Genomic DNA, 8,413 nt, shown 5'->3' on the forward strand with positions numbered 1-8,413 from the left:
CCAGACGAAATCCAGGTCTCCTACTCCTCCGCCATCTTGCTCCGCCCCCCGAGGTTCTGCATTTCTAACAAGGTCTCAGGTGATGCCCAAACTGCTGATGCGTGGACTACATTTTGAGTAGCAAGAGGTAGAGTTTGCATTAAATAGCTCCTTGGCCAAATAAAACTAGGGTAAACTTTCTCCTAAAGAGCCTCAGTTGATGAGGCTTTTCTCTAATTAATCTGAAAAGAAGACTTAGTTCTCAGAACTATAAAAGGCTAGAAGAGCTTATTACCTGGCTTTTTCTACCTATTGCACCAACATCTGGGATGTTGTATTGTGTTATTTTATAAACCTCCATGTATTCTTTGAAGGCCTGAGACATAGTTGTGGTGGGTATCTACAAATGAAATTCAGTAAGCTTAAATATATTGTTCTTATGTAAATCAACATCTTAAAGCAGTGGCATTCAAAAATTTTGCCTCATGTACCCACTAGTAATCTGAAATACTAATGCACTCACTTGCATGTTTTAGGATAGCATCAAAATGTTTTCATTACAGGGGCGCCTGGGTGGCTCAGTTGGTTAAGAATCCAACTCTTGATTTTGGCTCAGGTCATGGTCTTGGGGTGCCGGGATTGAGCCCCGTATAGGACTCCCCACTCAGCAGGGAGTCTTCTTGTCTCCCTCTCCCTTTGCCCCTTTCCCTGCTCATGCTCTCTCTTTCTGTCTCTCAAATAAATAAATCTTTAAAAAGATGTTTTGTTACAAGTTTGTATACTTAGAAAGGATGTACTTTCCTTTGTATTGTTAATACTAAAATTTTTAAATGAGGTTATATCACTTTTTAAAATGGATGTAACTAAATAAAAATGCCATACCTATTAGATATTACCATCATCAATTTTTTAAAAATTAATGCAGAAAACCTTTATTGGAAATAATTATTTTTTTTAATTTGAATTTCCATCCTACATTTGTCACAAAAATTTATCCTAATGTAATATGCTTATGCCTGAACATTTTTTTCACTCATACTTCTTTGCAACAAAAACATATACATATTGCAATTGAAAGTTTTCAAAATGCTTCCTCATCACAAAGCACTAACAGGGGAGTGGTCAATAACTACGGCTCTCCTGTCAGTCTGATGCTCGCACCATGTGGAGGCGCAAGCAGGCGAAGCCCCAGCACATCAGGGCAGGCAGTAGCCACAGCAGCTGGACCCGGAGTTTGCAGATGTGGCCCCAGCATGCCAGCGGCACGGGAGCCCGGTGCTCCAGTGAACCCCCCAGGGAATGGCAATGAGGCTAACAGGGATGGATTGACAGCAAAGAGGACTCGTCAGGAGAAGACTCACATCTGTGAGAAATGTGCAGAGTTCTTCAGATTCTCTGAGTTCTTAGAACATAAGAAAAATTGCACTAAAAATCCACTTGTCCTCATCATGAATGACAGCGAGGGGCCAGTGCCTTCAGAAGTCTTCTCTGAGGCTGTGCTGAGCCACCGGCCCACAGTCCAAGCAGTAAGGATGGTCACAGGGAGGATGGCTGCAGCTTGGGGGAGATGAAGGAGAAGCTGGGTGCCAAGTCTGTCGTGTACCTGAAGACAGGTCTGCCATCCACGTCCCAGGACATAAGCTATTTACCCAAAGGCAAAGTGACCAACATTAACATCACTCTTCAAGCACTGTGGGGCACCAAGGTGGCAGCGAATCAGTGGAGCACAGATGCTCTGCCAGTCCCCTTGCTCTGCACCAGCAGCATCCCGTGGGTCCTTGAGCAGATACTGTGCCTGCAGCAACAGTAACTGCAGCAGATCCCGCTCACCAAGCAGATCCACGTTCAGATGAACATGTGGGCCTCCCAGCCCTCCACTCCAGTGTGGCAGGAGTGGAAACCCTCAAGACCTTGGGCAGCCACATGTCCCAACAGGTTTCCGTGGCTGTGGTTTTGCTCAATCAGAAAGCTGGAAGCCAGGGCCTGTCTCTGGACACCTTGAAACGAGCCAAGCTACCTCACACAAACATTCCTCCCACCACCAGCTCCATGTCCCAGGGGCTGGCGCCCTTCACCCTGAAGCCAGGTGGGACAAGGGTGTTGCTGAGCATCATGCCCCGTCTTCCTGGTGCTTTGCTATCTCAGACCCCAGGCTCTGTGCTCTTCCAGAGCCCTTTCTCCACTGTGGCATTAGACCCGTCCAAGAAAGGGAAGGGAAAGCCACCAAATGTGTCTCCGGTGGAGGTCAAACCCAAAGACTAGGGCGTCCTTTTCAAGCACAAGTGTAAGTACTGTAGCAAGAGTTTTGGAACTGAAAGCTCCCTGCAGATCCACCTCCTCTCCCATACTGGAAAGAGACCCTTTGTGTTCTCTGTCTGTGGCCACTGGTTCACCACAAAGGGCAACTTCAAGGTGCACTTTCAGCGACATCCCCAGGGGGAAGTTGAAACCCCAGTTCTTTGCCGAGTTCCATGACAAAATGGTGGCAGGCAGTGGCATTTCCTATGCACTCTCTGTACCTGTCCCCATAGATGAATCAGGTCTCTCTTTAGACAGCAAACCTGTCCTTGTAATGGGGACCCCTAATGTAGGGCTACCTCAAAATCTCTCTTCAGGGACTAACCCCAAAGACCTCATGGGCAGTTACCTACAGCCTGGGCCTTCTCCAGAAACTGAGGATGGATCCCTACTATCTGGGGTGGAGCCAAACCACAATTCCCCAAGGGTTGGTGACTTCCAAGGGAGTGGAACACCCGAGCCAGGGTCAGAGACCCTGAAATGCAGCAGCTGGTGGAGAACATCAACAAGGCCACCACCGACCCCAGTGAACGTCTCATTTTTCACCTAGTCTTAAGCTGCCAAAGCTCCCTCAAAATGCATTATTGCACCCACACTGGGGAGAGACCATTCCAGTATAAGATCTATGGTCGAGGCTTCTCCACCAAGGGCAACCTGAAGATGCACCTTGAGGTCCACAGAACCAACACGTCCATAAAGAAGCAGCATTTGTGCCCCATCCGCCAGAAGAAGTTTACCAACCAGGTCCTGCTGCAGCAGCATATCCGGATGCACACGGGCGGCCAGATTTCCAACACGCCTCTGCCTGAGAAATCCCTGTGACTTTACGGGTCCCGAATCCGCGATGGTCGGTGAAAATGGCAGCGCAGGTGCAGTCTGTCACGATAATGTTATCAAAAGCATTGATGTTGACAAGGTCAACTCCCAGGATGCCCCTAGTAGCTCCTTGAAGGTCCTGGTGCCTCTTCCCAGCATCCACTCGGCATTATCCACTCTTGGGTTCGTTGTGATGGCTTCCCTAGATACCCCGGGAAAGGTGGGTCCTGCTCCTCTTGTTCTGCAGCAGCAGAACAACAGAAAAAATGGTTCGGTGGAGAGTGATGGCTTGACGAACGACTCATCGTCCTTAGCGATGGGAGACTAGATGTACCAGAGTCGAAGTCCAGACGTCCTGGAGAATGTGTCTTTCCAGTCACTGTTCCCAGCCAATAGCCAGGCAGAAAGCATCAACTCCAGATCTCCTGATGTTGGTGACAAAGCAGGCAGCTCTGAGAACAGCCGCACTGAGATGGAAGGTCGTAGCAATTTGCCATCAACGTTTATCCGAGCCCAGCCAACCTATGTCAAAGTTTAAGTCCCTGGCACATTTGTTGGACCTGCGACCACGTCCCAAGGTTTGACACCTTTGTTAGTGGCCCAGCCACGCCGACAGGCCAAACAACGCTGCACATGGTGTGGGAAGAACTTCTCTGCAAGCGTTTTTCAGATTCACCAGTGGACTCATACTGGGGAGAAGCCTTTCATGTGTAACATATGTGGGTGAGCTTTTACCACCAAAGGCGACTTGAAGGTCCACTATATGACGACGCATAGGGCCAACAATATCTCGGCTCCGCGTGGGAGGAAGCTGGCCATCAAGAACACTGTGGCTCTGTTAGGAACTGATGGGAAGAGAGTCCCTGAGATGTTTTCCAAGTAAATCCTTACCTCCTAGATGAACGTGGACCCTGTTGTGTGGAACTAGTACAACACCATGCTCAATAGAGGTCTGGCCATGACGACTAATGAAATCTTTGTGATCCAGAGTGGTGGTATTCCTACCCTTCCAGTTTCTCTGGGGGCCAGCTCCATTGTGAACAACACCACTATCTCCAAGATGGATGGCTCCCAGTCGGCTATCAGTGCTGAAGTGGAAAAACCAGGTGCTGCTGACAGCATCCCCAAACACCAGTTCCCTCACTTCCTCGAAGAAAACAAGATTGCAGTCAGCTAAGCTCTGGAATAACCCTTGTTGAAGGAAAAATGCAGGCAGAATAACCTCTCTAGAACTGTACATTTCTTTTTTTTTCCTCTTTAAAAGAATCCATCTCCTCCTGTTTGTTTTCTTACTGATGCGCAAATGATGTTTGCAGTTGTGATCACAACCTCAGGCAAGTCCTACAATCAGATGTTGTTACGCTGCTTTGCAAAAAAAAAAAAAAATTGAAAAAAGATAATACATACTAAGACAAATACAGACTAGAATTTTTTTCTTTAATTTTGGAAAGATGTGGGTCTTGCGAAGTAGCTTTGTTACTTGTGACAAACTGTATACATAAAACCTTGTACAACTGAGAGTAACTATTTTTAAAGACTATCCCCCTATTTCAAGTTGAAACTTACTAAACTACAATGGAAAAGACAACAGTTAACCTAATTGGGGGGGTACTATATGCTTCCCTGGTGACTGTATGTGGGTGCATGGACAAGATCTGGCATCTGTTTAGGGACCTGTTTTGTGTGACCCCCAACCCTGCACCCATCCTTTCTTTCTTTTTTCTTTTCCTGAATGTACTTTTATTTTTAAGCTAAGGTTGTAGAATTACAAAATTCCTTCAACTTTGGAACTTTAAGTAGGATGCCCTCAAATGGACTGAGTTTAGTCCTTAGGGAGCCAATGTGTGTTGCTGCTTATTTAAATACAGTTCAGTTGGAGCCCCAAGAGTGCCAATGTACTCCCTATGCTTTCCAGATGCCTCCTTCCTGAACCATCAGGAGAGGTGGGCACCTGAGCAGGGACACTCAGATGACTTAATTTGGTTCACCCATGCTTACTCGATTGAAGAACTGGGTTTTCATTCTTTTTTTTTTTTTTAAAGATTTTTTTTATTTTTTTTACTGACAGAGAGAGAGAGAGAGAGAGAGAGAGAGAGAGAGAGAGACAGCGAGAGAGGGAACACAAGCAGGGGGAGTGGGAGAGGGAGAAGTAGGCTCCCCGGGGGAGCCTGATGCGGAACTCGATCCCGGGACTCCAGGATCTTGACCTGAGCCGAAGGCAGTCGCTTAACCAACTGAGCCACCCAGGCGCCCCCTGGGTTTTCATTCTTGAAGAAACTCACCGAAGGGCATGTTTCTCACAGGTTCTCATACTAATTTTTACAAAAATGCCCTTGGTGCAGCTTATGCCAAGTTATTATGAAGATTGTTCTTGGGTATTGCATGAAGGCTATGAAGTTGGAACAGACAAGTCCTGGGTTTGAAAGCTTTAATTTATCTACTTCACTTATGTTTTATTTTTGTAGCCATAGCGTCTGTTTTCCTATTTTATGACTGCTGAAGTGTTCTGATGCCCTATCTTAAACCTGAGTTGATGTGTGGTGGGAGCAGCTGTATCTTTAAAATATTTTCATGATTCTTTTTTTCCTGTAAAGTCTCCCCATTTTGTATATGTAATGATGAAACACGCTCTAATGGTTTAACAAGGAAGGAGAAAGGAAGACTTAATTTCTGAGGGGAGAAGTCTCCCTCTTTGTGGAAAAGTAGATCAAGACTATTATCAAAAGTTGGTCTGTGTTATTGCACCTGACTTTAGGATCCAAAAAAAAATTTTTTTTTTTTGCCACATTGTGCCTTTCCTCCTGGAATTTTAGGTTGAACACAATGCTAGTACCTGTTTACGCTGCGAAGTGGATATTGTTACAGAGAACACACCGGAGCCTTTCTCACTGTTAAGCAAATAATGCCCTTGTGAATGTGTTCTTTTTTCTTCCCCTCCCCCCAAAAAGCACTAACGGTTAAATTTTTTCTTTTCTTTTTTAAGATTTTATTTATTTATTCGACAGAGAGAGAGACAGCAAGAGAGGGAACACAAGCAGAGGGAGTAGGAGAGGGAGAAGCAGGCTTCCCCGTGGAGCAGGGAGCCCAATGTGGGGTTCGATCCCAGGACCCTGAGATCATGACCTGAGCCAAAGGCAGATGCTTAACGACTGAGCCCACCCAGGCACCCCACAGTTAAATTGTTTCTTATGGATTCAATTACTAAAATTACTATTGGTATGCAAATGCTTGTAATGGTATAAATATATTATAAATACATGTTTTGAAACATAAAAAATAAAACTTCAGTGGAAATGCATCTTTTCTTCTTTTTTTAAAAGACTTTTTATTTACTTGAGAGAGAGAGAGAGATAGCAAGAACAGGATTAGGTGCAGAGGCAGAGGGAGAGAGAGAAGCAGACTCCCCACTGAGCAGGGAGCCTGGTCCATCCCAGGACCTGAGCTGAAGGCAGATGTCCAACACACTGAATCACCCAGGGGCCCCTGGAAATGCATCTTGATGCAGTTTGTGCTTCTTTCCCCTCCCCCCACTATTATGTTCATATGTGCATTAATGAATATTATTTATTGCTAGAATGAGAAAGAATTCAGAATCAATACCAGCTCTATTTCTCATTTGTATGGGTGTAAGTGCAGAAAATCCTTCTTCACATAAATATGTAGATGTTACTGGAAGGAATTTTTATATAACAATATCACTCAATTCTCTAAATTCCAAACTATAAACACTTAGTAATGGCACAAAAATACTTAGTAATCTTTCATAAAAATTGCTTTCAAATTGTAAACCACCTGACTTGCAAAAGAATTTGTTACCCACTCATTAGAGTCAATCACTTTCTCAACACTAATGAAGTATTTTAAAAATAAGCTCCTTTATTTTAGAATAGTTTTAGATTTCCAGAAAATTGCAAAGATTATACAGAGAATTCCCATGCATCCAATTCCCCCTATAATTAACCTTTTACATCAGTATGGTATATTTGTCACAATTAAAAAACAAATATTGATACATTATTTTTAACCAAATCCATACTTATTCACATTTTCTCAGTTTTTACCCAATGTCCTTTCTCTGTTTCATGATACCATCCAGGATGCCACATTTCATTTAGTTGCCTAAGTCTCCTCTTGGCTGTGACATTTTCTTAGACTTTCTTTCTTTTGATGATCTTGAAAGTTTTGAGGAGTACTTGTTGGATATTTTGTAGCATGTCCCAAAATTGTGATTTGTCTGATGTTTTCCTAATGATTAAATCTTGGGCCATGGATTTTTCAGTAGCAAGAATATAAAGGTAAATTTCTATTCTCATCACATCATATCAAGGGTATATACTATCTAGAAGACTTATCACTGTTGATGTTAACCTTCATTACCTGGCTGAAATGGTATTCATCCAGTTACTCTACTGTGCAGTTACTTTTTCTCCCCATACTCTTTAAAGGAAGTCACTATCTATAGTCTGTAGTTAAGGAGTGGAAGTTGTGGTCCACCTCTTTCATCTACAGACATTATTTGGATTTTTTAAAAAGATTATTTATTTATTTATTTAAGAGAGAGAGAGAGTGAGCATGAGCAGTGGGGAGGAGCAGAGGGAGAGGGGAAAGCAGACTCCTCGCAGGGAGCCCAATGTGGGGCTCGATCCCAGGACCCCAAGATCATGACCCCAGCTGAAGGCAGACTCTTAACCAAATGAGCCACCCAGGCGCCCCTGTATTATTAAGATATATACATTATTTTGAATTATTTTGCATGGGAGATTTGTCTGTTCTTCCATATTTATTTATTCATTCATTCATTTAATCATTTGTTTATATCAGTATAGGTTCATGGATATTTATTTTATACTGTGGGTTATAATCCAATACTGTGTTATTATTTTGTTGCTCTAATAGTTCTAGCTTTGGCCATCAAAAGTTCTTCAGTTAGCTCCTATGTTTTGTTAACATACCCCAACACTTTGGATTTTGTTTTTGAGCAACTCTTTACTTTCTGGCACTATAAGATGCTCCAGGCTTATATGTTTTATGCCTTAATCCTGGAATCAGAAATTTCTCAAAGGGGCCCTGGTTCCTTTTATTGAAAAATAACATTAGAAATGAGATCTGGGTAAGAGATGCACTCATTGCTGCTGGAGTGTCATTTCTTCTAGACTCTCTCAGCTGACAGAGAAGGAAGACGTATGTGTGTATACTAATTTGTGATTATATACACATAGCTATAAAAATTTCTATATGTAACCACCTGTACTTATATTAAGCTAAACATGAACTCATACCAGTGCCTTCAAATCAAAACAATTACCATGTGGATTAGTCT

At 43.4% G+C, this 8,413-nt stretch overlaps 1 pseudogene; it reads left to right on the forward strand.

Annotated features, from left to right (window-relative positions):
- Positions 1-1,141: 1,141 nt before the first annotated feature.
- Positions 1,142-4,270, forward strand: LOC112813397 (sal-like protein 4 pseudogene; annotated as a pseudogene).
- The last annotated feature ends 4,143 nt before the right edge of the window (positions 4,271-8,413 follow it).

The sequence above is a fragment of the Callorhinus ursinus genome, unplaced genomic scaffold (assembly GCF_003265705.2).
Source record: "Callorhinus ursinus isolate GAN/ISIS: 27379988/994484 unplaced genomic scaffold, GSC_fseal_2.0 scaffold130, whole genome shotgun sequence".
Lineage (NCBI taxonomy): Eukaryota > Metazoa > Chordata > Mammalia > Carnivora > Otariidae > Callorhinus > Callorhinus ursinus.